Genomic DNA, 17,613 nt, shown 5'->3' with positions numbered 1-17,613 from the left:
ACATGATTTTGATGTTACTATATTAGATCTGAAGTTTCATGCTTAATCTCTTTCCATATTTGAAGCTTTGAGCATGCGTGTATATATATATGTATATATGTGTATATATTTTTGTATAAATTTGAATTTTGATTTCAATTTTAAGATTGTGGGCCAAGATGCTTGTTTATTCATGTGTGGTTGTTGTGTTGTGGGTCCCACAAACTTGTTTAGGTGCCCCCGTATCATCAAAGTCACAGATCTGTGACGGTTTGCATCAGTTGCAGAGTTTGATCAATCTCGGTATTTCTCAGATCAATCGAAAATGCATCGATCTCACATTTTTGTGATCGATCGAACTTCATAGATTTGCATATACACTTTACATACCATCTTTTGTGATTCCATGCTATCTCATACATGCCTAATACCTGTGTTTTCCACATTGGATGCATTCCATACTTATACTGTCTAAGCATGAGTCACTTAATGTCACTTATTTCTTATGACTTGCATAGATTCATGTCATTTATTCTATTTTGTCTATCTTATTTGACATTCATATTTCTATATGTTATGCCTTATTTCCTTATTCAGCTACTAACCTGTTCTGCAAGCTTTCCTTTTATTTTGCAGGCCATGGCTAGGGTCAAGACTGTTGCCCGTGGACATTATCATCACAGAGTCAGGCGGAGATTAGACGACCAGGCAGGCCCATCTCACGTCCAAGACTCCATTCCTAAGCCAGAGCCAGAGTAAGAGGATGAGGCTGAGCAGCCAGAGCAGATACAGGACCAGTCAGAGGCAGATACAACTCAGTCCCATCCGCTGACTCTAGACTACTGTCTTTGGTTGCCGCATCATCTTCATCAGCTAAGGCTGAGCATGTACCATCTCCTTCACCACCATCAGTATAGCCAAACCTGGTCCCTGAGAGACCTGACAGGAGATACTCACGCCTTCAGGTGGCGCATGAGTCGGTGTTCGAAATTTCTTTCTTCTCCCGATATTTACTAACCCGGCCAGCTTACGATGATCTTGACCGGAGGGGTCTTTCAGCTATATTTGCCCCAGTCACTTATCCAGTTTATCCGCAGCTTGTTTGGTTATTCTACCAGTATCTCCGTCCGGCCCCGGGTAACTTATCAGAGTTGCAGACCACTATCGATGGTTACCCCATCCGGATCACAGTTGATATTCTAGCGAGATCATTTCGATGTCCTCATGTCTTCCCTCCTGATGTTCATTATCCTATTTTAGATAGGAGGCCTTCTTACGCAGACATAGCTGTGGCACTCACAGGCCACTATGCAGATGGCGAGCTTTTCGCCACTCGAACTTATCTGCCTGATGAGCTGTGGTTCTACGATTCGGTCCTATACCGAAATGTATTTATGGTAGGCCATAAGATCCAGATGTGGCCTGATTTTCTAGTTGCTTTATATGGATTCTACACAGGCCATTGTATTTCTATGCCAGCACTCTACTGGAGTGTCATGATGAAGTTATATTCCACTTACATTAGCAAGGCTAAGCCTAGGCGAGCCACTTTTCTACTATTTGGCTATCTTGTCACTCAGATCCTCAGAGATCAGCGTTATCCTATCCGTACGGATGAGCGTGCAGAGGTAGAAGCTTGCCACTTTGGCAAGCAGGATTAGGATAAGAACTACAATACTCTTATCAAGAGTTTGTAAGAGGAGGCAATTTTAGCAGCTGAGGAGCTCGAGATAGAGGAGATGGAGCAGGCAGCAGCTGCAGTAGCAACAGCCGATCTAGCAAACCTACCAGTGGCTGTTGATGTGCATATGGATATTAATTTAGAGCAAGAGCCGCCAGCAGATGAGCTTCTGTATCACTCTCCGACAGGGTTGTTAGTTCATTCTCAGGAGCAAACTCAGGACATACCGCATACCTGAGGCTCCAGCTTAAACACCTAGCCTAGAAGAGCATTTCTAGACATTGGAGGGTGAGGTTGTCTCTCTCCAAGCAGATGTTGTCTCTCTCAAAGCAGACGTCGTCTCCCTTAGCACAGATGTGGCATCTCTCCGCTCAGACGTTCTAGTTGCGCTGCAGGGCATATCCAGAGATATCCGGGGATCACGCCCCACCCGCTTTACATCATCTGCCTAATCTCTCTACTTCTCTTTCATTTTTATACATATCTGTGATATTAGACTGCTATTTTGATACTGTTATATTATATTTTTGAGGCCAGTCTGCCGGCCTTATTACTGTGATGTACTATATATATTATTTCCATTTTCGATATTATGCATGATATTTTTTGGATGTTTGGATTTTATATTGATATATCTGTTTGTGATTAACTCCATTAGGTGCATCCCAGTGACTCAGTAAGAAAGAATGTTGCCTAAATTTTCAGGACCACCCTTTTTACTCTCTTTTTACTTCAATTTCTTATCCCACTTACACTTGCATGTCCATTGTGCACTATTATTATCCCCTTTGTTGTCTAATGAACTTTTATCCAATGCCATCTTTTTAGGACCACAGTTAATACCAACTTTGGGGGGGTTATACCATACATTTTGGATATTTGTGTCCCGACCATTCTTTGCTATAGCTACACTGGTATACTTTTTCCTTTGTTCTCTTTACACATTGAGGACATTGTGCCATTTAAGTTTGCGGGAATAGGTGCTGTTATAGTATTTGTTTTAACCTCAAAATTTTGAGCATGACTTGTGTATTTGAGGAATTTTCTATGATTGGTCCATAACTAGCTATGATTTTGATCTTTTGAGGACTATATTGCTTAAAATTTAAAAATTGCTTGACTTGAGAGTCCAATACTCCTTGTATGCCTTGTGGATGCCATTTAGGAGTAAATTTTTTTAAAGATTCATATCATGCTTGCACTTGTGGTCCACATCATCTTGATTTTGTGATTTTTTTTTAGATTCACTCTAGGATTCTACACTAGCACAGGCGCACACTAGCATTCATTTGTAGGGTACATGCTTTGTTGATTATTGAATTAATTATATCCCAATTAAGCTAGTAGTGCATTGAAAACTTTCATTCTTGATAAATGTGGATAACAAATCCTTTTCATTAAGTAGACGGGATTCTAGCCTCATCAAGCACTAAACTTCTCACGCCAAAAGGTGGAGGGCCCAAACTCTAGGTTAATAATTGAACTTGTTAATTCAAAAAAAATAAATAAATAAAAGTTGCAAAAGTAATAAAAAAGTGAAGACTTCTCCCAAAAAGGTGAGAAGTGGGAAATGATTAGATGGAGGTTGTTTTGATTTGTAGCCTAGTTAATTTGAGCTTGTAAGTCCTTAGGGGTGTTTGAACGCCTAATGCCCTAAAGTTGTCTAGTTTGGGAGTCATTCACCTAACGCTTGACCTCATGAATCGCTAGAAAGCTTAATAGATCAGCACATTGCACCATGCTTCCATCTTTGATACTTAGGGATAGATACAAAAAAAAAATTAATAAATAAATAAATAAATAATAAAAATAAAAAAAATCGAGTGAAAAGAATAAGCGCACCTAGATAAATAAAGCTTTAATAAAAGGTCCACTCTTTGTCTTGATGATCGGTACTAGATTTGTGTGCTAGTTTGAGGGTAAAGATGTGATCATTTCTTTAGTTGGCTTAGATAGCAACATATTTGATGCCTGTCCACTCAAAAAGGATTTTAGAGTTGTTTTGATTTGCATGATCATCTTCTTGATGCGTGGAAAACCATACTTGCTTGCTTGATGTTGAAATTTTGGGAGATTGCTTTGAAAGGGTTGAAAAATTGCGTACTTGAGGTAGTTCTCTCCCAATGCTAGTTTGCAATATTGGTGCCTCTTTTGTGAGAATGAGCTTAATGTTTAAGGGTATCATTTCTAGAAACCCTCACGAGACTTCACCCGTCCACTAAAGGTAACCTAGGGGTTTAAAAGGCTTGTGCATATGCTAAATGTAATCGTCTCCCCTAAGAAAGTGGAGTTATCCATTTATTGCTTTCTAGTTCATAGTTATATAGTTGTTCATTTCATTCCTTTACTTTGTAGTTCATTGCTAGGGACTAGCAATATTTAAGTTTGGGGGTGTGATGAGCGCTGAAAAGTGCACATTTAAACCCCTTAAGCTTAGGTATTCTAGGACCTTTATCTATCTTACTTTCCCATTTTAGACTAATTTTGTGTTATTGCCCTTTTTAGGTGCTTATCCCTAAATTAAGCTAATTCAGCCAAATAAGAGCTTAAAAGAAGCTAACTCAAGCTGGATGGAAGAAAGGAGCAAAGTGGAAGCAGATTGAAGCAAAGTATGGAATTCAGTAGGTTCGATCGATCACAAGTATATTTCGATCGATCGAAAGTTCATCGATCTAGACATTTCAAGATGGATCCAAGCTCTTTTGTCCTTATCCAAAGATCCCACAAAGTTCAATCCATCCAACAATTCTCAGATCGATCGAAAAGATTCCATTTTATCTTGTTGTACCACCCCACCTACCACTTTTGTCTCTTTCCCCAAAATATCTCAGATCTGTCCTTATCCAAAAAAGTGCCGCTATAATAGGATCGATCCAGCCAAAGTTTGATAGATCTCAGCCATATTCGATCGATCTCACCACAAGTTTGATCGATCGAACTTCCTCAAGCCCGAAAAAAGACAAAATCCAGTTCATTAAAAGTTGGCTCATGGTGCAATAATTGGAGGAATATTGATGTGCGAGCCCAGACTATTGGGTGTGACATTTTAACCTACCCATATAAGGAATATGAGCCATTCTTGAGAGCATACTTGACATAACTTACATATTGTATAACATATTCTTGGAGAGGAGGCTAGAGACAATCTTGAGAGGTTTTCCATCTACTTCAAGAAGATGAGCATTTCCACCATGGAGATTGCCCTTGAGGGTTGGAGGACACCATTCATGAGTGGCTAGACATCTTCTTGGGGCTAGAGTTAGCCCTAAGCATGCTTTATTTATCTTGATTCATGTATTTTTGAGGGGATTTGTGTTGTAATACATGTTTTGACATCTTTATATACATAGATCTTGTTTATTCAATGATTTATGTGGTTTAATTCTTCTAAGTGACAATTTCGTTCTATCCATATGTCTATGTATGCTAGAATAGATGGTCATGTGTTTATATCTATTTCTTGTGTTGTTGATGCATGTCTATGTGTATTAATGTTATAGATTTAGAGATTGTCAAGACATGTACTTAATATAATGCTCTTGTGGTTTATTTGATGGTTCATACTCAATTTTTGATGGATTGTGCTTCTCCCTTACTCTAATTAGTTTAATTTTCATGTCATTAGCCTAGATGTAGTGTAGTTACCTTAGTTGTTAAATGAGATGACAATCCATGCTTGTCGTTTGATGTTCCACACTTATGAATGCAAGTAGTATATTTCTTTAATTTTGTGATGTGTTTAGATTGTGAGCTTAAAGAAGGATTAATGGCTTACTTTGATATATTGTGCTATTCATTGTGTTGTCTAGACAATATACACTTAATTGGTCATCTATGTTTGTTGAAACAACCGCACACACTCACTTTTGTTGCAACATATGTTTTCCCCTCATTAATTGTGAATTGAGTATAGAGAAAAGTGATGCTTAGTGGTGATCTCTAAATCCCAAGACCTCTCTCTCTTGTTTTCTCTATCCTTTAATTACTTGCTTGATATTGATCTTATTTAGTTTTAATTGTAGTTTAATCAATCGAACAACCTACCTTTGATCACTCGACCTACTAACCCTAAGCCTTGTTTCCACTACCAGTGCACCCTTAATCCCTTGGGACGATCCACCCTTGCTATATTTTTAGTTAAAGGTAGTAATGGCATTTATAAATTTAAAACTTGGCCACATTGCACATTCACTATCTTTTGAACATCTTTTAAGCGTTGGTATGACGGCATACCACTGGCTCTGGGAATGATAGATCTGCTCCGGAGAGTGATGTGGTGACCCCACTGGAGGATCCTACTCCAAGTTAATGTCCATGTAAGCTCTCTCTACCGCCAGTGCCTCTGCTGCTACTGTTGCTGTCTCCCACTCCGCTGTTGTATCCTCCGCTACCTGGGTTGCCTCTACCTCCGGACTCTTAATAAGAGCATTGTAGCTCTTATTCTAGTCTTCTTTCCATAATGGCAAGCCCTATTCTCAATGTCCTCCTCAGGGCCAAATGGATAGTGCTGGTCCCGGAGGATCTATATAATCAAATGTGTAAATGGGAGGAACTTAGGTTGCTTTGGGTTACTCTTGCTGATGTAATCGATATACAACTTCATCATGACACTCCAGTAGAGTGTAGGAACTAAAAACTAATGCCCTATGTAGATGGCATATAAAGCTGCAAAGAAATCTATCCACCGCTGGATCTTATGCCTAGCCATAAAAATATTTTAGAATAAAACTGAATCAAAGAAGCACATGCTATCAAACAAGGAAGTCCGAGTGGCATAAGTGTCAGCGGCAGTAATGGTGCCATGAAGAGCTGTGGCCATATTTGTAAATAACGGCCATTACAAAATCGGGTAGTCAATGCCCGGAGGGCAGGTATGTGGGCACTGAGATGATGTCGACAGTGTCTCGACAGTGATACGAATAAGATGACCATTGATGGTAGTCTGTAGCTTGAACAAGTTACTTGGAGCTAGTGTGAGGTTCTGGTAGAACAGCCTAACAAGCCTCGGGTAAACTGGATTGGCCACTAGGGCCAAGATGGGAGAAAGATGACGGCAGTATATCGCGTCATATGACCACTTGGTCATGATCGATCGTACAAAGAAATCCACATCAAATATGGACTTATGCACCACTGAAAGGCGCACAAACCTGTGAGCAACCCTGTCTCTGACAATGCCAGGCTGTGTCGGTGGTGGCACAAGAGTAGGTAAAGGAGGTGGCGTGCGCTCACCCTCCTAAGATGAAGAAGAAGAAGAAGAAGAAGAAGAAGAAGAAGAAGAAGAGTAGGAGGAATGCTCAGACTAAGCAGGAGTTTGCTCCTCAGGCTCCTCTATCCACTACCTCACCTGGCGGTCATAAGTCCGGTTAGTCGTAATCTTGAACCTAGTTATGGCGTGCAAAAAGAAAGAACACTTGCAATTGTAGTCAGTAACAAGAAATAGTATACGAGATACAGAAATGAAAGCACAATAGATAGAAACATGTTTGTTAGATTAAGATAGACAACTCAGAATAGAACACATGAACCTATCTATGCAAGTGGTAATACAAACCAAGTATAGACAGTGAATGATCAAATAATGTGAAACAAGCTAGATATGACAAGAATAGAATGCAACCAATGTGGAAAACATAGGCATTGGGCATAAATATAATAGCATGGCCACAAGAGAGGGTACAAGAGCGTCAATATGCAAAATAGGGAAGTTCGAACACAAAGATGCTCAGATCGATCGAACCTACAAAATAACAAAATATTTTTGAAAATTTTTTAATTTTGAAATTTTAAAATATTTTTGAATTTTTGAATTTTTTTTTTTTTTTTTTTTTTTTTTTTTGAAATTTGAAAAGTCAAATTCAACGGAAGAACTCAGATCGATCGAAGAATGATTTATTGGAACTCGATCAATCTAAGAGCTGAGAACCTGCAGAAAGCTTTGAACAATAGACCGAGAAATGAAATTTTCAGAGATTCAAAAATTTTCTAAGTATAGAACTGAGATCGATTGAAGAGATACCTGGATCGATTGAGGGAACTTGGAACGATCGAAGAATGAGTTTGAATGATAGACAGACACCTGAAATATGCATAGAATCTTCGAACGATGGAATAGAGAGATAAAAATGTGCAGAGATGATGTTCGATCAATCGAATATCTCTTGTGATCGATCGAACAGGCACTAAATGCCTAATTTGGAGCTGAGAGCACATGCATTCCCTATCAAAGTCTCAAACAACATATATAATCCCAGATTATATCTAGACGACACAAGAAAATAAAATAAAAATGAGGGAGGAATAGGGTTGGAAACCCTACAAAGCACTAGTGTTTAACGTCTCTAGCAAGACGTTAGGTTCTTTTAGCCCGGATCAAAAATCTTAGTATGCATCCCCTCTTTAAGGGGGTGAATGGAATTTTAAACCCCACCCAACAAACTATTCCCTAGGGAACTTGTTGGATTTGGTTCAAATGAAATTGATGGCCCTTGATCAACAAACTTTTTGGGCTTCCATGCCCTTTTAACACTTGGTTTAAAAATAACATCTTTTAAAATCATTTTAGAAGACAAACCATTTGAAGTTTCAACATCAAGCAAAGACTCATTTTTGACAAATTCATTTCCAAGACATTTTTCAACAACACATATTTCTTCATGCATGTCCATAGAATTGGGGCTTGGATTGAAAATGTTCAACTTCACCTTCATGTGAACAAAAGAAATTTTCATTATCCCCGTCCTACAATTAATGTTGGCATTAGCGGTTGCCAAGAAGGGACGGCCAAGGATAACAGGAATTTGGCTTTTGGGATTTGGGACCAGTTCCATGTCAATGACAACGAAATCAATCAGGAAGAAAAACTTATCAATTTTAATCAAGACATCCTCAATAATACCCTGGGGCTTTTTAATGGATCGGTCGGCTAATCGCAAAACTACCGACATCGGTTTTAAGTCACCTAAGCCTAATTGAACATAAACTGAATATGGAAGAAGGTTCACACTTGCTCCTCAATCAAGAAGAGCTCGATTGATCACATGATCACCAATAATGCAAGAAGTAGTAGGTGAACAGGGGTCTTTGAACTTTGGGAGGGTGTTATGCTGTAAAATAGAGCTTACTTACTTGGTCAAAATAACTTTTTTGGGTGCTTGGCTTTCGTTCTTCCTCTTAAGGGTGCAAAGATCCTTTAAAAATTTGGCATAAGCCAGAATTTGTCTAATTGCATCCAAGAGAGAAAGATTGATTTTCACTTTCCTAAACACATCAATTATCTCATTTGCCTTGCTTTGTTGTTTTTCAAGAGAAGTGGATCATTTTAAGGCATCCAGAAATGGAGCCTTAGGCCCAAAAACATTTTCACAATCATTTTTTAAATCTTTCTCAACCAAGGGTTCTTTCACATGCAATGAATGAGGAATAGGATGTGAGACGGGACGGGTGTCAACTTTTGGTTACACCGGTTCACTCTCTTCATTTTGAATACCAATTTGATTATCAACAATTCTTCCACTTCTCAAAGTGGTCACCGCATTCACATGTTCAATTATGTGACCTTCCAAAGAGGAATTGGTCTCCACAATAAATTGTTGTTTGGGTGGTCGATTCAAAGGCATTTTCCCTTTTTCCCTAGCATTCAAGGTACTAGCTATTTGCCCGACTTGGGTTTCTAGCTTTACAATTGATTGGGAATGAGAATGAAGTAATTGGGTATTTGCCTCCAAAGTACCCAAAGTGGTTAAGACTTGCCCCTTGAGAAAATTCTTGAATTAAAGTTCTCATTGCATTGGTCTTTGAAACTGGATAGTACTTTTTCAAGAACTCTTGTTGCATCTCTACCCAAGAAGTTAACGAAAAAGGTCTTAAATTGTTGAACCAATATTTTCCTTTATTTTTAAGGGTAAAAGGGAAGAGTTTTAACCTCAAAAACTCTTCCGGCATATCTGTGTATTTCACGGTGGAACACACTTTAAGAAACTCATCCAAATGCTTGTAAGGTTCTTCACTTGGTAGCCCATGGTAATTGAGAAGCATTTAAATTGTTTATGGTTTGATTTCATAATGGTGTGCTCTAAATAGAGGTAATTGAATGCATGTTGGTGCATTGTACTCATTTGGCACATAATGATCTCTCAAAGCAAGAAGAGGATTCACAGTCGGTGGTTCTACACAAGCATCGTGATTTCCTTGAACAATGGGAGGTGGAGGTAGAACAAAAATTGGCTGAGGCATTCCCATTGGAACGAGGCCTTGTTGTTGTGGAATGAAGGGTCTAGGCATGCCTAATGATACTTGAATATTGTCATGATGGTGATGCACATTAGGGTGAATGATGTCTTATTGGTTTATATGACCAAGGTCCTCCATATGGTCCTCATTATGTTCCACCATTGATGAAATGGAGTCACTAGAGTTACCCCTTCCCCTAGGATTACAAAAAATGGATTCAAGATTCAAATTAAGTGAGACAAGAGTAGGATTCAGTGATCTACGACTATGCATGCACTATCAAAACAAACAACAAGTCAACAACAAGCAAATAGCAAGCATTTCTCCTCCACAACAAATCAATCAACAAACCTCCACATACATTGATCCCATACTCCCATGCTCTCAACAATATGCAAGAAAAATAAATTGCCTCCACGCGGGCTTATGATTTATCTAAGAAATTAAAACTTGCCACCATGCGGGCCAACGATTTAACTAGAAAAATAGTTAGAAAAGCTCACAAAGGGTCCTTAAGCAACTTCAAATTATTTTTCAATTTTTGTTTTGCTTTACTTTGCAATTTTTTTTTATTTTTAGCTTTTTATACTTTTACTTTGCTCAGCATAGCTTGCTCCTTCGCTTTAGAATCTTTTTACTTCATTTCCATTGCTCAATGCACCTAGCCAATCAAGAACAAACACAATAAGTATCCAAAATGAAATAAAATAAAGACAAGATCAAAAGAGTACTAATTCCTAATTGATTCCAAAATACGACATTGCCAATCCCCAGCAACGGCGCCAAAACTTGGCGCGTGTTGTCGGTACCCAGTTGCAAAAGTGTGATAAAATGTGGCCAAGTTTGAATTTATAGAATGCCACTACCACTTCTAACTATTAATGTAGCTAGAATAAGTAGGCATCATCCCAAGGGAAAAGAAGCGTATTCTTATGGGAACAATGTTGGATTAGTAGGTCGAATGATCAAAAAATAGTTTATGGGTTGAATTAGACAACAATTAAACTAAAAAAATGTAATGTAAAACAACTAAAATAATATGAGGTGTAGAGAATATGAGAGAGGAGTCTTGGGTCATAAAATTCACCACTAAGCATTACCTTCCTAGATGATGGGACCCGAACGTGTGAACAAAATAATGCACAACACTTTGAGTTTGGAGATTAGTGTCAAGTGAGCATCATACTTAAATTTATAAACCGCTTAACACCTATACTATGTAGCATGAGTGAGAAGGGATCGTCCCAAGGGATTATGAGGATCGAGTAATGTCATGGAATCACAATTAGGGCTAATAGGTTGAGTGATCAAATAATTAGTTGGTTGGTTGATTAAAGAGCAACTAAATTAAACTAAGTGATAGCAAAAGAATGCAATTAATAGTAAGTAAGAGAGAGAGATCTTGGGGTTTAGAGATCACCACCAAGTAATGCATTTCTATATCATTGACAAGTGATTAATGAGGGCAAATGGTGTGTTGCAATATTGGTGTGTGTGTGTTTGGTTGATTTAACAAGCAAGGATAACTAGTTAAGCATGTATTGTCTAAACATCATGTGAAAGGCATAATATATCTAAGCAATGAAGCATATATTGTCTAAATAACATGTGAAAGGCACAATAAATCAAAATAAGTCATTAATCCTTTCATTAAACTTACAATCCAAATACAACACAAGGATAGAGACATATGCTAATTGCATTCAAAAGCTTGGATCATCAAGCAACAAGCATATATTGTCCTCCCATTTAACACTGCACTACAACTACACTACATCTACTCTACTAGCATGAAAATAAACTAGGGGAGAGGCACAATCCATCAAGGTATAAGCATAAACCATCAAGAGAATCACAAGAGCATTCCTTTAAGTATTATGTTTTGACAATCTCCAAATCTATAGCATCAATACACATAGACATGCATCAATAACACAAAAACTTGAGACAAGCACATGAACATCTATTCTAGCATACATAGACATATGGATAGAATGAGATAATCAATTGGAAGCATTAAACCACATAAATTATTGAATAAACAAGATCTATAAATATCAAAGTGTCAAAACATCAATTACAACACTAATCCCTCAATAATACACAAGATTAAGATATAGAAAGCATGCTTGGGGCTAACTCTAGCCCCAAGAGGATGTCTAGCCACTCATGGTGATGATGCTCCAACCCTCAAGGGCTAATTTCATGGTTGAAATCTGCTCCTTATTGATGTAGAACTCCAATGGTGTCTCTAGCCTCCTCCTCCTCTAAGCTTGCTCTCCAAGAAATGATATGAAAATAATGTTTGGCTCTTTTTGTAAAAAGCAATCCTTATCCTTATATAGGTAGGTCAAAATGACAGTCAAAATGAGCTGGGGTTGTGTACACAATCTTCCCTAATGATTAGATAAAGGACAACTTTCAATAAGGTGGAATTTTAACTTTTTCGCACTGGAGGAAATTCGATCGATCGAACCTTGAACTTGGATCGATCGAAAGTAAGTGAGATCGATCGAACTTAGGCTGGATCAATCCAACTGGCTGAGCTTTTTGGAAAAAAAACAAATCCGAGATATTTATGGGAGATATTTATGGGAAAAGGACAAAAATGGTTAGTGGGTGGTACAGCTGTGGATAGGATCAATCATTTGAATAAGGACAAAAGTGTTCGATCTATCGAAGGATGGTATTGGATCGATCGAATTTTTGGAACTTTATACTTTTAGGTCAAGGCTTGGATCTATCTTAAAGTGCTGAGATCGATCATTGTTCGATCAATCGAACCTTGAACTTGGATCGATCGAACTTTGCTGCTTGTCACATTTGGCTTCATTTGCTTCCTTCTTCTCCACTTTGGTCATTTCTTTGTTTAATCCCAGAATTGCTTTAATTAAGCTCTTATTTGGCTGAGTTAACTTATTTTCAGGATAAGTGCCTGAAAAAGGAAATAATATGAAATCAATCTAAAACGATAAAGTAAGATAGATAAAGGTACTAGAATGCCTAAGCTTAAGGGGTTTAAATACGCACTTTTCAGCGCTCATCACACCCCCAAACTTAACTATTGCTAGTCCCTAGCAATGAACTAGAAAGTAAAAGAATGAAATAAACAACTATACAACTATGAACTAGAAAACAATAAATGGATAACGCCACTTTCGTAGGGAACACGATTGCACTTAGCACATGCAACAAGCCTTTTAAACCCTAGGTTACCCCTAGTGGACGAGTGAAGTCTCATGAGGGTTTCCAGAAATGGTACCCACAAACTGATAAGCGCCGAATATTACATATTCAAGCGCCCTTTCTTGCATTAGTTAAGTCCATTATTAGAGGATAATGTACAATTTTAATTCAGTTATGTATTTCTTTCTGATTTCAGGTATTTTTCCCAAGAATGATCAAAGAAGCGGTTTTGACAACTTTCTGTTGAAACACGCGCGCCGTGTCGGGGAGTCATCTTTTGGACCTGAATTCTTCTGTTGCCATTTTGTGAAGCCATGACTGAGTGTTCGTCGTGGAAGTGCGTCCATGGTCCAGTGTGAAGAAGGCTTGCAAGAAGCCTTGTTAATGTAGTAGAGGCAAGCTCCCGCGGGCGCCCGCCGAACCCCTCATCTCTCTACCCCATTTTGCAGGGCCTTACTGAGCCCCTACGCGTGACCGCGGGCGCCCGCCATGCCATCGCGGTTGCCCGCCAAACACTCCAGTCCTACGCAAGCCATCGCGGGCGCCCGCCAGAGCCTCGCGGGCGCCCGCCGACCTGCTGCAAGCAACTCAACTGCCCCTGAATTTCAGCATTTTTGTCTCCTTATCTTCATTTTGTGTGGCTTAGCTTAATGCAGGGGGGGAACTCAGGATTTGGGGGGTATGGTCAGTAGGTTTTGGTTGGAATAAAGGAAAGACTCACATCTCATTTTCTCATATCTCAAGTTTTGGAGGAGGCTAAGGGCTAGAGAGGAAAAGGAGTGTTCTTGAGTTGAGGGTGTGAAAATGGAGAGTGGTTCTTCTTCTTCTTCTTCATACTTTGTAATTATGGGTAACTAACTCCTTATTTAGGGAGGTGATGAAGCTCCATCTTATAAGCATTGCTCTATTTTGATTTATATTTGGGGATTAATGTATATGTGTGATCTTTCCATGAACTAGAGCAATTTATGTTATGTAAAGAACTCCAATGCTTATAAATGATCATTTTGGGTTAATCATCTTGTTTTAGATTATTTTTCTCTCATGATTATATTGCTACATTTTCATAGTGATAATGGGGATGAGTTCATGGAAGTGTTTTTATTAGCATGATATTTAGGAATTTTGATAATCTATTGCTTAGGGCTTTCCTTTGATAGATTCTTCTTGATTTCTATTTCATATGCTCCTATTATGAGATTAAGGGTTTGATGATCTATGGCTTGGTGATCATGTCTAAGGTTGCATCCTAGTTTGGGTGACCAAAACATGTAGTGCTTTGATAGGTTATTCTTGCCTATTGATTTCACAATTTTCTTGAAAGAAATATAGCTACTTTATGATGTTATATTCTATGGTCATTTATATATGTTAGTTCCCCAAAGTAAATCATGCCATAGCATGCTTAGTGATAGGTAGTGAATTTACCTCCCTAACTCCCTTTTCTTATCGTCTTTATCTCGTACTCCCTTGCATTCTCAATTTATGCATATTTTAATTCCTACTTTTAGTGACAATCCAACAAATCCTCTATAAACCCCTTTATCATTCTAAAAGATGATTCTAGCTACTTAGGTTACCATAAACTTGCAATCCCAGTGGTTCGACTTACCCGACCAATAGCCCTATTGTACAATGATTTGTGCTATTGCAAAGGTTGATGCATAATTGACAACCGATCAATTTTTGGCGCCGTTGCCGGGGATTAATTCCTGTTCCGCAGGTTCTACGAGGTATCACGGGTCCTTAGCAACTTAAACTTTCAAATTCGGTTGTTTTTTACCCTGGCCCGGCCTTGCAAGGCCATCTTATGCTACACAAGGCAGCTGCAGGGAGGCCCCATGAGCGCCCGCTGTGCCACTGCTGGCGCCCGCCAAATGAGGCAGTACGCAACCTAGCTCCCGCGGGCCCCAGTCATCCGCCCCGCGGGCGCCCGCCGCCTTCGCAGGTAAGGTTTTAAATGGGCTTTTAAGCCCATTTTTCCCTCTTTTATTCTCTCTTTAACCCTTCTCCCTCTCTACTCTCGCCCCCATCCCTCTCAAACCCTCAAACCATCCTCCAATCTATCTCTAACCTCCTCTCTCATTCATCTCACCCCCCATCTTCTATCCTCCCTCATTATCTTACATCATCATCAAGCATACACCAACTTTGTTCTTCCACATTGGGTATGTCTCTCTTCTCGTTTTGTTTCTTTGCTTTTATGATCAATGGAGGATGAGATTGATGTGGTGAAGGTTGTAGAATTTGTTGGGGCTGTGCATGGTTGATTCTAGGTACAAATTTTTGTGAATTTTCACCTTTCTAACCTCATTTTGCTCTCTTCTAATTTCTGCTGCACACCAGGTGTTTGACAAAAGTCCTGAACCAATTTTCTTCATTCCAATGGCTCCTAGGGTTATTTTCAAGCATGCTCGGTCATTCGAGGGCCCTTCTAATGCTCCTCCGACCCCAAATTGGGCTGAATGGCCAATTGAAACCGAAGATCGATTCGACATTGCACCTACTTTCGAGAACAATTTGGAAACCACATGGTCCGTTCGCAAATTGAGGGCCCATGGCCTCACCTCTCTTTTCAAACCACGCGCTCATTTGTACTTCCCGCGTGTGGTCCGTCTGTTCTATGCCAACATGGTCCACTCATGTGAGGAACCAGACAAAATCAAAACCACCATTGATGGCTATGATTATGAATTCGACTTGGATGACCTTGCTATAGTTATGGATTGCCCCTTAGTTTCGCCGGTGGATAAGGCGGGCCTCACCCTTTATGTTGAAGGTCCCAATCAACCAACCTTAGCGGACATTGTAGGAGAAATTTGTCATGGTTAATTCACCGGCAACAGAACCACAAGCACCAATAAATCTTTTTTACCATGCCGGCTGTGGTTTCTCGATTCGGTCCTGGCCAAGAACATCCTACCCGTGCCAGGCCATTCCGAGCGCAAGGGGGAATTTCTGAAAACCCTCTACTATGCTGAAAAGGAGTGTTGGTTTTGTGTCCCACAGCTTATCTGGGACCAATTGCTAAAAATCTACAATGAATTAATCTTAGTTCGATCGCGCACCACCACCACCTGGGCATTCCCATTTCCATACCTTATTACAAGGTTGCTAAAAAATATGGGGTTCCGAGCTCCCCGTGGTGAACAGAAAGAGAAAATTGTGTTGAACTTCAACCTTGGGGTCTGGAAGTCCAGCACAGCTCAGCTTCAGACGTCCCGAGGCCCGCATTGGTGACAAGTTGGATTGGGGTGTTCCGGCCCCCCCTGTGGCTCCTACTCCTCCTCCTCCTGATGCCCCCGCTTCTCCAGCTACCCCTTTTATCCCGTCACCGGATGTCATGACTCGCACCGACTATCTCGCCTTGGATACTCGTCTCGATGCCTTTTCTTTGCGCTTTGATGCTATAGAGGGTGCCGTTCAGAAAACTCAGGAGAATCAAGAGATTCTGCAGGCCTTGCTCCAGTCATTGATTGATCGTAAACCTGGCCCACCTGGTGCCTCCTCCTCTACTCCAATGGTGGAGTGATTTCATGTTTTTCTTCTTATTTCCCGTTTCAATAGTACTTTTTAGACTTATTTTGGGCCGCGTTTGGCATTTGCTTTTCAGTTTTTCTTTGGCACTTATAACTGCATCACTTTTACTATTTTGCATAACTTATAGTTTTTAATCAAATAAATTGCAGTTATTTTCATTGAATTTGGATTCATATGATTCTTGGCTTGTATAGATATCTTTTGACAGGTTTTTGAAACCAAGTTTGGGGGCATGCTCCGGGAATTTGCGAGCTGGCCTATATTTGCACCGCCACTCCAATTCTATCAACTTGGTACTATTGTTCCTTTCCCCCTTTGTTCATTCTCTTTGCTTGTCCTTCGTCTTCTCACATTGGGGACAATGTGACATTCAAGTTTGGGGGTGCATGTACATGCTATTACATTTTTGGTGCATGAGCATGTTATTGCAGTTTCGATAGTCTTTACTCATTTGACATTTTTGCTCATTTTTTATGCTCGTAAGTTAATAAAATCATTTTGTTTAAAGGGAACTTTTTGAAGGATGAAACATGTGCTTAATACTTTGTGTATAGAAGCCAAGACAAATTTTTTGAAAATAAAGAAATTTTTGAATTAAATATGTTAATTCATAGTCGGTTTGTATAAAAACTTCAATTAAATTTTTGTTGGATTTCATACTCTGTTATGCTTCACATTGCATATTTGTACACCGGAAACCTAATTGTGAGGTATGCAACCCAAATTGACCCTGATCAGGACTCAGTGATCTGAATTAATGACTGTAATGAATAGGTATCCTTGGCATAATATAAAAATAAAAATAAATAAATAAAATTTCAATCAATGACTAGTCGAAGTTCGTAGCCTTTCTAACTCGAGTTATTAAGCCCTAGGAATGTTTCTACATTTAGCACCCTAAAGCCATCTAGCTTGGGAGTTGTTGGCCTAACACTTGTTACATGGGTTGGTTAGAAAGCTTAAAGAACTTAGACATTGCACGGTTGTTCAAAAAT

This window comes from Cornus florida, unplaced genomic scaffold, assembly GCF_030987335.1.
Source record: "Cornus florida cultivar Cherokee Brave unplaced genomic scaffold, ASM3098733v1 CherokeeBrave_3.0.0_Hap2_Chr02, whole genome shotgun sequence".
Lineage (NCBI taxonomy): Eukaryota > Viridiplantae > Streptophyta > Magnoliopsida > Cornales > Cornaceae > Cornus > Cornus florida.
This window is presented reverse-complemented; position numbering follows the sequence as displayed.